Genomic DNA, 14,799 nt, shown 5'->3' with positions numbered 1-14,799 from the left:
GCAAAGTGGCAGAGGCCGGGAACTTTGGACTGTGTGCTGAGGGTAAAGGCGGAAGTAGGTCAGCTTTTAAAAACCTAAACAGGCGAAGGGCTTTTCTTTCCTTTTTCCAGACCCAGGCTCAGTTTTGGTTAGATAATAGCAATGGTGATAGCTGATTATACTGGCTGTTTAAGATAAGCAGAGCTGAGAGCTGAGACAAAATGAGATGAAGTGTTTTAATACTTTTAACGATGCAGCCACACAACAAGGATCAAAAGGGTCAATAATGAAATCAAAAAATAGGAATCACATTGCACCACAGGGATCAGTCAGAGTCTGAGTCATTAGTAATTAAAAGAACTCATGCCAGCCTCTTTTTGTTTTCCATTCTTCCTGGCCATGTCCACTATTTTCCACGATTTTCGAATCCACTCTCAAGACTCCCACTCACAAGGCTTTTCCCCCGGGCACGTGCAGGCCGAGGCAGCCAAGGTAATAGTAATTAATCAGAGCTAAAAAATACAGTCTGATGTCAGATGCCCTTGAGGTCTGGATATCTCTGAGGTCCTTGAAAAGACACACCGCACACTGAATGCCACTGAATGCCAGGAAGCAGATGCCGGGCGCCTGGGCACAGGGGCACAGGGGCACAGGGCACAGGGGCACAGGGCACGTGAAGACCGGCAACAACAGTAGCAGTAATGGATGCAGCTGCCCAATTTCTCCAGTGACACGATAATGCCTCTAGCCTCAAACTCAAAATCCTCCGTGCATGGCAGCAAAACCGCACCTATTCAGCAGCCACGAAGAAAAGCCTCAAAGGGGTACATGGAGTACATGGAGTTGGATGATTTTAACAAACTGACAGATTTAGCGCAGTTTAGCGCAGGAGGCACAATCCAACTGCTTTAAGAATGAATCAAGGCTCTGGTATCCAGTATAGCTTCTTCAGTATAGCCATAATCCCAGTAGCACTACCACCTTCTCTCGCTTAGCAGCACAAGGCAGGACCATCAGGGAGGGAGCTGCTGCAACGACCTCTCACTCAGACGCCATCTTGCCAAATGCTACATATCGCCTCTGGACAACTTCATGTAGGATGTTGTGGGACTTGGTCAAACCAGCTTGGCTCCGAAGGAACCACTTATTTACAATTCATAGGGCTTACTATTCCCCGCAGAGGCTGTCAAAATTTTCCCTGACAGGCCCGGTCTCCTGCCCAAGATGCGGATTGCGGGCGGCGTCTGACATTCATATGTTCTTTGAATGTCCGCTAAATACCCCCTTTTGGGATGCCATAAGCAGTAAACTATCTTCAATACTGGATTCTCGCATCTCGATAGACTTAGGCCTAATCATTTTTGGTCTGAGCGGGAAGTCCAGCAACGCTGCCTCCAACTTAGTGTTTTATTCCATACTGGCGGCGCGTAGGGAAATTTGCAGACATTGGAAAGACGCCTTGCCACCTACTTTCTATGAATGGCGTTCTTCAATCCTTCAGATTTCAAAACTCGATCTGGCAAGGGGAGGGAATCAGAGAAAGAGAGCCTTTTGGAACCTACTGGTGTGCTAGTTGTGGAGCCTGTTTTTTTTCCCCAGGTCCAATGATTAATGCTGACATAGCTCACCTTCTGGTTCCGTGGCAGTACGCTGCGGTTCTTTTAGGGCCTTGGTATCTCGGGCACTATTGACCAACAAAAATAGCCCTTACGCCAGTGATCCGTGGCTTGCCAGCATTTACTGTTGGGATTTGGTCGCCATCCTTCCTATGTTATCCCTGCCAGCTAACGCTGAGACAGTATTGAGGCATTGCCTGATCTTCTGCTCTGTGGCAGTTTTTGTTTTGATAGATTGGAGCTATGAATGCAAATGAGGATTAAAAAAAAAATGAAAAAAAAAATGTTCTATTCTCACTCCAGAGAGTGTAACAGTAGGGAAAGTGTTGGATAGAGAATGGGTAAACATTACTATTTCCACTCCAGTGAGTTCAACAGTAGGGAAAATGTTGAATAGCGTAGGGGTAAAAATTACTATTTCCACTCCATAAAGTGCAACAGTAGGGAAAGTTTTAATGAAAGGGTTATAATTACTATTCCCACTCCAGAGAGTGCAATAGTAGGGAAAATGTTGGATACCGTAGGGGTATAAATTACTGTTTCCACTCCTGGGAGTGCAACAGTAGAGAAAATGTTGGATACCATAGGGGCAAAAATTAATACTCCCACTCCTCTGAGTGCAACAGTAGGTATAATGTTGGATAGCGAAGGGGTAAACATTACTATTCCAACTCCAGTGAGTGCAACAGTAGGGATAGTGCTGGATAACGTAGGGGTATAAACTACTATTCCCACTCCAGTGAGTGCAACAGTAGGTAAAGTGTTGGTATTCGTAGAGATAAACATTACTATTCCCACTCCAGAAAGTGCAACAGTAGGGAAAGTGTTGGATAGCAAAGGTGTTAAAAATACTATTCCCACTCCAGAGAGGGCAAAAGTAGGGAAAGTGTTGGATAGTGTAGGGGTAAAAACTTACTATTCCTACTCCAGAGAGTGCAACAGTAGGGAAAGTGTTGGATAGCTTAGGGGTAAAACTTACTATTCCAACTCCAGAAAGCTTAACAGTCGGGAAAGTGTTGGATAGCTTAGGGGTAAAATTACTATTCCCACTCCAGTAAGTGCAACAGTAGTGAACGTGTTGGATAGCCTGCCAGAGGCAGTCTTTAGAATATGCTTGGTCGCGGCCTGGCTAGAGCCTAACCCTCCAGTTTCCCAACAATGGCGGGCGAGGCTCCTGGCGACATATAACCTAGAAATTGCTATGTCTAGTAGGAAGGGTAGGAAGAAGAATTTGGGGCTGGAAATTTGGGACCCCTTGCACTTTGGATACAAAGTCTTGTCCCATAAATGTAATTTTGTTAATGTCTGAATAATATGTATAATTTGTGTAAAGCCTGTGTTAAAGTATTTCAACAACCTGTCATATCCCTGACTATGTACAAAGTATTAGAAGCATCACGCCTAGGGAGGGAGGAGGGACGGGGGATAGGGTATTGTTTAGGGGACTGTATGTAAAACAGGGAAACAATACTTCAATTAAGACTTGTTTAAATAAAAAAATAAAAAAAGTGTTGGATAGCTTAGGGGTAACATTTACTTTTCCCACTTCAGAGAGTGCAACAGTAGGGAAAATGTTGGATAGAGAAGGGGTCAAAATTACTATTCCCACTCCATTGTGCAACAGTAGGGAAAGTGTTGGATTAGTGGAGCTGTTAAAGTTACTATTCCCACTCCAGAGGGCGCAACCGTAGGGAACGTGTTGGATAGCGAAGAGGTAAAAATTACTATTCCCATTCCAGAGGGGGCAACCATAGGGAAAGTGTTGGATAGCGAAGGGGTAAAATTACTATTCCCATTCCAGAGAGTGAAACAGTAGGGACAGTGTTGGATAGTGTAGGGGTAAAAACTACTATTCCCACTCCAGAAAGTGAAACAGTAGGGAAAATGTTGGATAGTGTAGGCGTATAAATTACCATTCCCACTCCAGAGAGTGTAACAGTAGGGAAAGTGTTGGATAGAGAAGGGGTAAAAATTACTATTCCGACTGCAGTGAGTGCAACAGTAGGGAAAGAGTTGGATAGAATAGGGGTTAACATTTTTATTCCCACTCAAGAGAGTTCAACAGTAGGGACAGTGTTGGATAGTGTAGGGGTAAAATGTACTATTCCCACTCCTGAGAGTGAAACAGTAGGGAAAGTGTTGGATAGCGAATGGGTTTAAATTACTATTCCCACACCAGAGCTGGCAAAAGTACGGAAAGTGTTGGATAGTGTAGGGGTAAAACGTACTATTCCAACTCCAGAGAGTGCAACAGTAGGGAAAGTGTTGGATAGTGTAGGTGTAAAATTACTATTGCCACTTCAGTAAGTGCAACAGTAGGGAAAATGTTGGACAGCGTAGGGGTTAAAATTACTATTCCCACTCCAGAGAGTGCAACACTAGGGAAAGTGTTGGATAGCGAAGGGGTACAAATTACTTTCCCCACTCCAGTGGGTGCAACAGTATGGAAAGTGTTGGATAGCATGGGGGTTAACATTTTTATTCCCACTCCAGAGAGTGCAACAGTAGGAAAAGTGTTGGATAGCGTACGGCTAAAAATTACTATTCCCACTCCAGAGAGTGCAACACTAGGGAAAGTGTTGGATAGCGAAGGGGTACAAATTACTTTTCCCACTCCAGTGAGTGCAACAGTAGGGAAAGTGTTGGATAGCATAGGGGTTAAAATTATTATTGCCACTCCAGAGAGTGCAACCGTAGGAAAAATGTTTGATAGCGTAGGGGAAAAAATTACTATTCCCACTACAGAGAGTGCAACAGTAGGGAAAGTGTTAGCAAAAGGGTTAAAATTACTATTCCAACTCCAGAGAGTGCAATAGTAGGGAAAGTGTTGGATAGCGTGGGGCTAAAAATTACTATTCCCATTCCAAAGAGTGCAACAGTAGGCAAAATGTTGGATACCATAGGGGTAAAAATTACTATTCCCACTCCACTGAATGCAACAGTAGGGAAAGTGTTGGATAGCTGAGGGGTAAAAATTACTATTCCAACTCAAGTGAGTGCAACAGTAGGGAAAGTGTTGAATAGCATAGGGGTTACAATTATTATTCCGATTCCAGAGAGTGCAACAATAGGGAAAGTTTTGGATAGAGAAGGGATAAAAATTACTATTCCGACTCCAGTGAGTGCAACAGTAGGGAAAGGGTTGGTTTAGCATAGGGGTTAACATTTTTATTCCCACTCCAGAGAGTTCAACAGAGGGAAAGTGTTGGATAGCGTAGGGGTAAAAATTTCTATTCCCACTCCAGAAAGTGCAATAGAAGGGAAAGTGTTAATGAAAGGGTTATAATTACTATTTCCACTCCAGAGAGTGCAACAGTAGGGAAAATGTTGGATACCACAAGGGCATAAATTACTATTCACACTCCAGAGAGTGTAACAGTAGGGAAATTGTTGGATAGAGAAGGGGTAAACATTACTATTCCCACTCCAGTGAGTGCAACAGTAGGGAAAGTGTTGGATAGCGTAGGGGTTAAAATTAATATTTCTACTTCAGAGAGTGCAACCGTAGGGAAAGTGTTGGATAACGTAGGGGTAAAAATAACTATTCCCACTCCAGAGAGTCCAACAGTAGGCAAAATGTTGGATACCATGATGGTAAAAATTACTATTCCCACTCAACTGAATGCAACAGTAGGAAAAGTGTTGGATAGCGAAGGGGTAAACATTACTATTCCAACTCCTGTGAGTGCAACAGTAGGTACAGTGTTGGATAGCATAGGGGTTAAAATTATTATTCCCATTCCAGAGAGTGCAACAGTAGGGAAAATGCTGGATAACATAGGGGTAAAAACAACTATTCCCACTCCAGTGAGTGAATTTGTAGGGAGAGTGTTGGATAGCGTAGGGGTAAAAATAACTATTCCCACTCCAGAGAATGCAACAGTAGGGAAAGTGTTAGCGAAAGGGTTACAATTATTATTCCCACTTCAGAGAGTGCAACCGTAAGGGAAAGTGTTTGATAGCGTAGGGGTAAAAATTACTATTCCCACAACAGAGAGTGCAACAGTAGGGAAAGTGTTAGCGAAAGGGTAAAAATTATTATTCCGACTCCAAAGAGTGCAATAGTAGGGAAAGTGTTGGACAGCGTAGGGGTAAAAACTACTATTCCCACTCTAGAGAGTGCAATAGGAGGGACAATGTTGGATTCCATAGGGGTAAAAATTACTATTCCCACTCCACTGAGAGCAACAGTAGGGAAAGTGTGGAATAGCATAGGGGTAGAATAACGTAGAGGTAAAACTTGCTATTCTAACTCCAGAGAGTGCAACTATAGAGAAAGTGTTGGACAGCGTAGGGGTAAAATTACTATTCCCACTCCAGTAAAGGCAACAGTAGGGAAAGTGTTGGATAGCGTAGGGGTAAAATTACTATTCCCACTCCAGAGAGTGCAACAGTAGGGAAAGTGTTGGATAGTGAAGGGGTTAAACTTACTAGTCCCACTCAAGAGAGTGCAAAAGTAGGGAAAGTGTTGAATAGCGTAGGGGTAAAACTTGCTATTCCAACTCCAGAGAGTGCAACTATAGAGAAAGTGTTGGATAGCGTAGGGGTAAAATTACTATTCCCACTCCAGTGAGTGCAAAAGTAGGGAAAGTGTTGGATAGCATAGGGGTTAAAATTATTCCCATTTCAGAGAGTGCAACAATAGGGAAAATGTTAGATAGCATAGGGGTGTAAATTACCATTCCCACTCCAGAAGGTGTAAAAATCACTATTCCGACTCCACTGAGTGCAACAGTAGGGACAGTGTTGGATAGTGTAGGGGTAAAAACTTCTATTCCCACTTCAGAGATTGCAACAGTAGGTAAAGTGTAGGATATTGTAGGGGTAAAATTACTATTCCCACTCCAGTAAGTGCAACAGTAGGGAAAATGTTGGATAGAGTAGGGGTAAAAATGACTACTCCCACTTCATTGAGTGCAACAGTAGGGAAAGTGTTGGAGAGCTTTGTGGTAAAAATACCTACTCCCACTCCAGAGAGTGCAACAGTAGGGAAAATGTTGGATAACGTAGGGGTTTAAATTACTATTCCCACTCCAGAGAGTGTAACAGTAGGGAAAGTGTTGGATAGAGAAGGGGTAAAAACTACTATTCCCAGTCCAGTGAGTGCAACAGTAGGGAAAGTGTTGGATAGCCTGCCAGAGGCAGTCTTTAGAGTATGCTTGGCCGCTGCCTGGCTAGAGCCTAATCCTCAGGTTTTCCAACAATGGCGGCCGAGACTCCTGGCCACATATAACCTAGAAATTGCTATCTATAGTAGGAAGGGTAGGAAAAAAAAGAAGTTGGGGCTGGAAATATGGGACCCCCTTGCACTTTGGATACAAAGTATTGTCCCATGAATGTAATTTTGTTAATGTCTGAATAATATGTTTAATTTGTATAAAGCCTGTGTTAAAGTGTTTCAACAACCTGTCATATATGTGACTATGCACAAAGTATTAGTAGCATCACACCTGGGGAGGGAGGGGGTTGGGGGTTAGGGAAATGCTTGAGGGACTGTATGTAAAACAGGGAAAAATACTTCAATAAAGACTTGTTTAAATAAAAATAAAAAAAGTGTTGGACAGGTTAAGGGAATAAATTACTTTTCCCACTACAGAGAGTGCAACAGTAGGGAAAATGTTGGATAGAGAAGGGGTAAACATTACTATTCCCACTCCATTGAGTGCAACAGTAGGGAAAGTGTTGAAGAGCATTGGGGTTAAAATCACAATTCCCACTCCAGAGAGTGCAATAGTAGGGAAAGTGTTGGTTAGCGTTGGGGTAAAAATAACTGTTCCCACTCCAGAGAGTGCAACAGTAAGGAAAATGTTGGATAACGTAGGGGTTTAAATTACTATTTCCACTCCAGAGAGTGCAACCGTAGGGAAAGTGTTTGATAGGGTAGGGGTAAAAATTACTATTCCCACTACAGAGAGTGCAAAAGTAGGGAAAGTGTTAGCGAAAGGGTTAAAATTACTATTCCGACTCCAGAGAGTGCAACAGTAGGGAAAGTGTTGGATAGCGTAGGGTTAAAAACTACTATTCCAACTCCAGAGAGTGCAATATGAGGGAAAATGTTGGATTGCATCAGGGTAAAAATTACTATTCCGACTCCACTGAGTGCAACAGTAGGGAAAGTGTTGGATGGCGTAGGGGTAAACATTACTATTCCCACTCCAGAGCGTGCAACTGTAGGGAAAGTGTTGGATAGTGAAGGGGTTAAACTTACTATTCCCACTCAAGAGAGTACAAAATTAGGGAAAGTGTTGAATAGCGTAGGGGTAAAATTTACTATTCCCACTGCAGAGAGTGAAACAGTAGGGAAAGTGTTGAATAGCATAGGGGTAAAACTTGCTATTCCAACTCCAAAGAGTGCAACTATAGAGAAAGTGTTGGATAGGGTAGGGGTAAAATTACTATTCCCACTCCAGTGAGTGCAAAAGTAGGGAAAGTGTTGGATAGCATAGGGGTTAAAATTATTCCCATTTCAGAGAGTGCAACAGTAGAGAACATGTTGTTTAGCGTAGGGGTAAAATTACTATTCCAACTCCAGAGAGTGTAACAGTAGGGAAAGTGTTGGGTAACATAAGGGTAAAAATTACATTTCCCACTCCAGAGAGTGCAACAATAGGGAAAATGTTGGATAGCGTTGGGGTGTAAATTACCATTCCCACTCCAGAGAGTGTAACAGTAAGGAAAGTGTTGGATAGAGAAGGTGTAAAAATTACTATTCCGACTCTAGTGAGTGCAACAGTAGGGACAGTGTTGGACAGTGTAGGGGTCAAAACTACTATTCCCACTCCAGAGAGTTAAACAGTAGGGAAAGTGTTGGATAGCGAAGGGTTTAAAATTACTATTCCTACACCCGAGCGGGCAAAAGTATGGAAAGTGTTGGATAGCATCGGGGTAAAACTTACGATTCCAACTCCAGAGATTGCAACAGTAGGTAAAGTGTTGGATAGTGTAGGGGTAAAATTACTATTCCCACTCCAGTAAGTGCAACAGTAGAGATGTTGGATAGCGTAGGGGTTAAAATTACTATTCCCACTCCAGAGAGTGTAAGAGTAGGGAAAGCGTTGGATAGCGAAGGGGTAAAAATTACTATTCCCACTCCAGTGAGTGCAACAGTATGGAAAGTGTTGGATAGCATAGGGGTTAACATTTTGATTCCCACTCCAGAGAGTGCAATAGTAGGGAACATGTTGGATACCATAGGGGTATTCATTTCTATTCCCATTCCAGAGAGTGAACAGTAGGGAAATTGCTGGATAGAGAAGGGGTAAACATTACTATTCCCACTCCAGTGAGTGCAACAGTAGGGAAAGTGTTGGATAGCGTAGGGGTTAAAATTACTATTCCCACTCCACAGAGTGCAACCGTAGGGAAAGTGTTGGATAGCGTAGGGGTAAAAATTACTATTCCCACTACAGAGAGTGCAACAGTAGGGAAAGTGTTAGGGAAAGCGTTAAAATTACTATTCCAACTCCAGAGGGGCAATAGTAGGGAAAGTGTTGGATAGCGTAGTGGTAAAAATTACTATTCCCACTCAAGAGAGACCAACAGTAGGCAAAATGTTGGATACCATACAGGTAAAAATTACTATTCCCACTCAACTGAATGCAACAGTAGGTAAAGTGTTGGATAGCAAATAGGTAAAAATTACTATTCAAACTCCTGTGAGTGCAACAGTAGGGAAAGTGTTGGATAGTATAGGGGTTAAAGTTATTCCCATTCCAGAGAGCGCAACAGTAGAGAAAGTGTTGGATAGCATAGGGGTAAAATTACTATTCCCACTCCAGAGAGTGTAACAGTAGGGAAAGTAATGGATACCATAAGGGTAAAAAAATTACATTTCCCACTCCAGAGAGTGCAACAATAGGAAAAATGTTGGATAGCGTAGGGGTGTAAATTACTATTCCCACTCCAGAGAGTGTAACAGTAAGGAAAGTGTTGGATAGAGAAGCTGCAAAAATTACTATTCCGACTCCAGTGAGTGCAATAGTAGGGAAAGTGTTGAATTAGCATAGGGGTTAAAATTACTATTCCCACCCCAGAGAGTGCAACCATAGGGAAAATGTTGGATAGTGAAGTGGTAAAAATTACTATTCCCACTCCAGTGAGTGCAACAGTAGGGAAAGTGTTGGATAGCATAGGGGTTAACATTTTTATTCCCACTCAAGAAAGTGCAACAGTAGGGACAGTGTTGGATAGTGTAGGGGTAAAAACTACTATTCCCACTCCAGAGAGTGAAACAGTAGGGAAAGTGTTGGATAGCGAAGGCGTTAAAATTACTATTCCCACTCCAGAGAGGGAAAAAGTAGGGAAAGTGTTAGATAGCGTTGGGGTAAAAAGTACTATTCCCTCTCCAGAGAGTGCAACAGTAGGGAAAGTGTTGGATAGCTTAGGGGTAAAACTTACTATTCCAACTCCAGAGAGTGCAAGAGTAGGGAAAGTGTTGGATAGCTTAGGGGTAAAATTACTATTCCGACTCCAGTAAGTTCAAAGGTAGTGAAAGTGTTGGATAGCCTGCCAGAGGCAGTCTTTAGAGTATGCTTGGCCGCTGCCTGGCTAGAGCCTAACCCTCCGGTTTTCCAACAATGGCGGGCGAGACTCCTGGCCACATATAACCTAGAAATTGCTATCTATAGTAGGAAGGGTAGGAAAAAAAAAGAACTTGGGGCTGGAAATCTGGGACCCACTTGCACTTTGGATACAAAGTATTGTCCCATAAATGTAATTTTGTTAATGTCTGAATAATATGTATAATTTGTATAAAGCCTGTGTTAAAGTGTTTCAACAACCTGTCATATATCTGACTATGCACAAAGTATTAGTAGCATCACGCCTGGGGAGGGAGGGGGTTGGGGGTTAGGGTATTTCTTGAGGGACTGTATGTAAAACAGGGAAAAATACTTCAATAAAGACTTGTTTAAATAAGAATAAAAAAAGTGTTGGACAGGTTAGGGGAAGAAATTGCTTTTCCCACTACAGAGAGTGCAACAGTGTGGAAAATGTAGGATAGAGAAGGAGTAAAAATTACTTTTCCCACTCCATTGAGTGCAACAGTAGTGAAAGTGTTGGAGAGCGTTGGGGTTAAAATTACTATTCCCACTCCAGAGAGTGCAACAGTAGGGAAAGTGTTAGATAGCGTTGGGGTAAAAATAACTATTCCCACTCCAGAGAGTGCAACAGTAGGGAAAATGTTGGATAACGTAGGGGTTTAAATTACTATTCCCGCTCCAGAGAGTGTTACAGTAGGGAAAGTGTTGGATAGAGAAGGGGTAAAAATTACTATTCCCAGTCCAGTGAGTGCAACAGTAGGGAAAGTGTTGGATAGCGTTGGGTTAAAATTACTATTCCCGCTCCAGAGAGTGCAACCGTAGGGAAAGTGTTTGATAGGGTAGGGGTAAAAATTACTATTCCCACTACAGAGAGTGCAACAGTAGGGAAAGTGTTAGCAAAAGGGTTAAAATTACTATTCTGACTCCAGAGAGTGCAACAGTAGGGAAAGTGTTGGATAGTGTAGGGTTAAAAACGAATATTCCAACTCCAGAGAGTGCAATATGAGGGAAAATGTAGGATTCCATTGGGGTAAAAATTACTATTCCCACTCCACTGAGTGCAACAGTAGGGAAAGTGTTGGATAGCGTAGGGGTAAACATTACTATTCCCACTCCAGAGAGTGCAACAGTAGGGTAAGTGTTGGATAGTGAAGGGGTTAAACTTAGTATTCCCACTCAAGAGACTGCAAAAGTAGGGAAAGTGTTGAATAGCGTAGGGCTAAAAATTACTATTCCCACTCAAGAGAGTGAAACAGTAAGAAAAGTGTTAAATAGCGTAGGGGTAAGACTTGCTATTCCAACTCCAGAGAGTGTAACTATAGAGAAAGTGTTGGATAGCGTAGGGGTAAAATTACTATTCCCACTCCAGTGAGTGCAAAATTAGGGAAATTGTTGAATAGCATAGGGGTAAAAATTATTCCCATTTCAGAGAGTGCAACAGTAGAGAAATTGTTGGATAGCGTAGGGGTAAAATTACTATTCCCACTCCAGACAATGTAACAGTAGGGAAAGTGTTGGATAACATAAGGGTAAAAATTACATTTCCCAATCCAGAGAGTGCAACAATAGGGAAAATGTTAGATAGCGTATGAGTGTAAATTATCATTCCCACTCCAGAGAGTGTAACAGTAAGGAAAGTGTTCGAAAGAGAAGGTGTAAAAATTACTATTCCGACTCCAGTGAGTGCAACAGTAGGGACAGTGTGGAATAGTGTAGGGGTAAAAACTACTATTCCCACTCCAGATAGTGAAACAGTAGGGAAAGTGTTGGATAGCGAAAGGGTTAAAATTACTATTCCCACACCAGAGCGGGCAGAAGTACGAAAAGTGTTGGATAGCGTAGGGGTAAAACTTACTATTACAACAGTAGGGAAAGTGTTGGATAGTGTAGGGGTAAAATTACTATTCCCACTCCAGAGAGTGCAGCAGTAGGGAAAGTGTTGGATAGCGAAGGGGTAAAAATTACTATTCCCACTCCAGTGAGTGCAACAGTACGGAAAGTGTTGGATAACGTAGGGGTAAAACTTACTATTCCAACTCCAGAGAGAGCAACAGTAGGGAAAGTGTTGGATAGCGTAGGGCTAAAACGACTATTCCCACTGCAGTGAGTGCAACAGTAGGGAAAGTGTTCGATAGCGTAGGGGTTAAAATTACTATTGCCACTCCAGAGAGTGCAACCGTAGGAAAAATGTTGGATAGCGTAGGGGTAAAAATTACTATTCCTACTACGGATAGTGCAAAAGTAGGGAAAGTGTTAGCGAAAGGGTTAAAATTACTATTCCAACGCCAAGGAGTGCAATAGCAGGGAAAGTGTTGGATAGCGTGAGTCTTAAAAGTTACTTTTCCCACTCCAAAGAGTGCAACAGTAGGCAAAATGTTGGATACCATAGGGGTGAAAATTATTATTCCCACTCCACTGAATACAACAGTAGGGAAAGTGTTGGATAGCGAAGGGGTAAAAATTATTATGCCAACTGCAGTGAGTGCAACAGTAAGGAACGTGTTGGATAGCATAGGTGTTAAAATTATTATTCCCATGTTAGAGAGTGCAACAGTAGGGAAAGTGTTGGATAGCATAGGGGCAAATACAACTATTCTCATTCCAGTGAGTGAAACAGTAGGGAAAGTGTGGATAATGTAGGGGAATAAATTACTATTCCCACTCCAGAGAGTGTAACAGTAGGGAAAGTGTTGGATAGAGAAGGGGTAAAAATAACTATTCCCACTCCAGTGAGTGCAACAGTAGGGAAAGTGTTGGATAGCGTAGGGGTTAAAATTACTATTCCCACTACAGAGAGTGCAAAGAGTGGGGAAAGTGTTAGTGAAAGGGTTAAAATTACTATTCCGACTCCAGAGAGTACAACAGTAGGGAAAGTGTTGAATAGCGTAGGGGTACAACTTGCTATTTCAACTCCAGAGAGTGCAACCATTGGGAAAGTGTTGGATAGCGTACGGGTTAAAATTACTATTCCCACTACAGAGAGTGCAAAGAGTAGGGAAAGCGTTAGCAAAAGGGTTAAAATTACTATTCCGACTCCAGAGAGTACAACAGTAGGGAAAGTATTGAATAGCGTAGGGGTACAACTTGCTATTTCAACTCCAGAGAGTGCAACCATAGGGAAAGTGTTGGATAGCGTAGGGTAAAATTACTATTCCTACTCTATTGAGTGCAACAGTATGGGAAGTGTTGGACAGCATAGGGGTTAAAATTATTCCCATTCCAGAGAGTGCAAGAGTAGAGAAAGTGTTGGATAGCTTAGGGGTAAAATTACTATTTCCACTCCAGAGAGTGTAACAGTAGGGAAAGTGTTAGATAACATAGCGGTAAAAATTTCATTTCCCACTCCAGAGAGTGCAACAATAGGTAGAATGTTGGATAGCGTAGGGGTATAAATTGCCATTCCCACTCCAGAGAGTGTAACAGTAGTGAAAGTGTTGGATAGAGAAGGGGTAAAAATTACTATTCCGAATCCAGTGAGTGCAACAGTAGGGAAAGTGTTGAATTAGCTTAGGGGTTAAAATTACTATTCCCACCCCAGAGAGTGCAACAGTAGGGAAAGTGTTAGCGAAAGGGTTAAAATTACTATTCCGACTCCAGAGAGTACAACAGTAGGGAAAGTGTTGGATAGCGTAGGGGTAAAAATGACAATTCCCATTCCAGAGATTGCCATAGTAGGGAAAATGTTGGATTCCATAGTGGTACAAATTACTATTCCCACTCCACTGAGTGCAACAGTAGGGATAGTTTTGGATAGCGAAGGGGCAAAAACTACTATTCCAACTCCAGTGAGTGCAACAGTAGGGAAAGTGTTGGATAGCATAGGAGTTACAATTATTTTTCCCATTCCTGAGAGTGCAACAGTAGGGAAAGTTTTGGATAGCGTAGGGGTAAAAACAACAATTCCCACTCCAGTGAGTGCAACAGTAGGGAAAGTGTTGGTTAGCGTAGGGGTAAACTTTACTATTCCCACTCCAGAAATTGCAAAAGTATGGAAAGTGTTGGATAGCGATGGGGTTAAACTTACAATTCCCACTCCAGGGAGTGCACAAGTAGGGAAAGTGTGGAATAGCATAGGGGTAAAAATTACTATTCCCACTCCAGAGAGTAAAACAGTAGGGTAAGTGTTGAATAGCGTAGGGGTACAACTTGCTATTTCAACTCCAGAGAGTGCAACTATAGGGAAAGTGTTGGATAGCGTAGGGGTAAAATTACTATTCCCACTCTAGTGAGTGCAACATAGGGGTTAAAATTATTCCCATTCCAGAGAGTGCAAGAGTAGAGAAAGTGTTGGATAGCTTAGGGGTAAAATTACTATTTCCACTCCAGTGAGTGCAACAGTAGGGAAAGTGTTGGATAGCGTTGGGGTTAAAATTATAATTCCCATTCCAGAGAGTGCAAGAGTAGGGAAAGTGTTGGATAGCGTAGGGGTAAAAATTAATTTTCCCACTCCAAAGAGTGCAACAGTAGGGAAAATGTTGGATAGAGAAGGGGTAAAAATTACTATTCCCACTCCAGTGAGTGCAACAGTAGGGAAAGTGTTGGATAGCGTTGGGGTTAAAATTATAATTCCCATTCCAGAGAGTGCAAGAGTAGGGAAAGTGTTGGATAGCGTAGGGGTAAAAATTACTATTCCCACTCCAGTGAGTGCAACAGTACGGAAAGTG

Source organism: Lissotriton helveticus, chromosome 3_1 (genome assembly GCF_964261635.1).
Source record: "Lissotriton helveticus chromosome 3_1, aLisHel1.1, whole genome shotgun sequence".
Classification (NCBI taxonomy): domain Eukaryota; kingdom Metazoa; phylum Chordata; class Amphibia; order Caudata; family Salamandridae; genus Lissotriton; species Lissotriton helveticus.
This window is presented reverse-complemented; position numbering follows the sequence as displayed.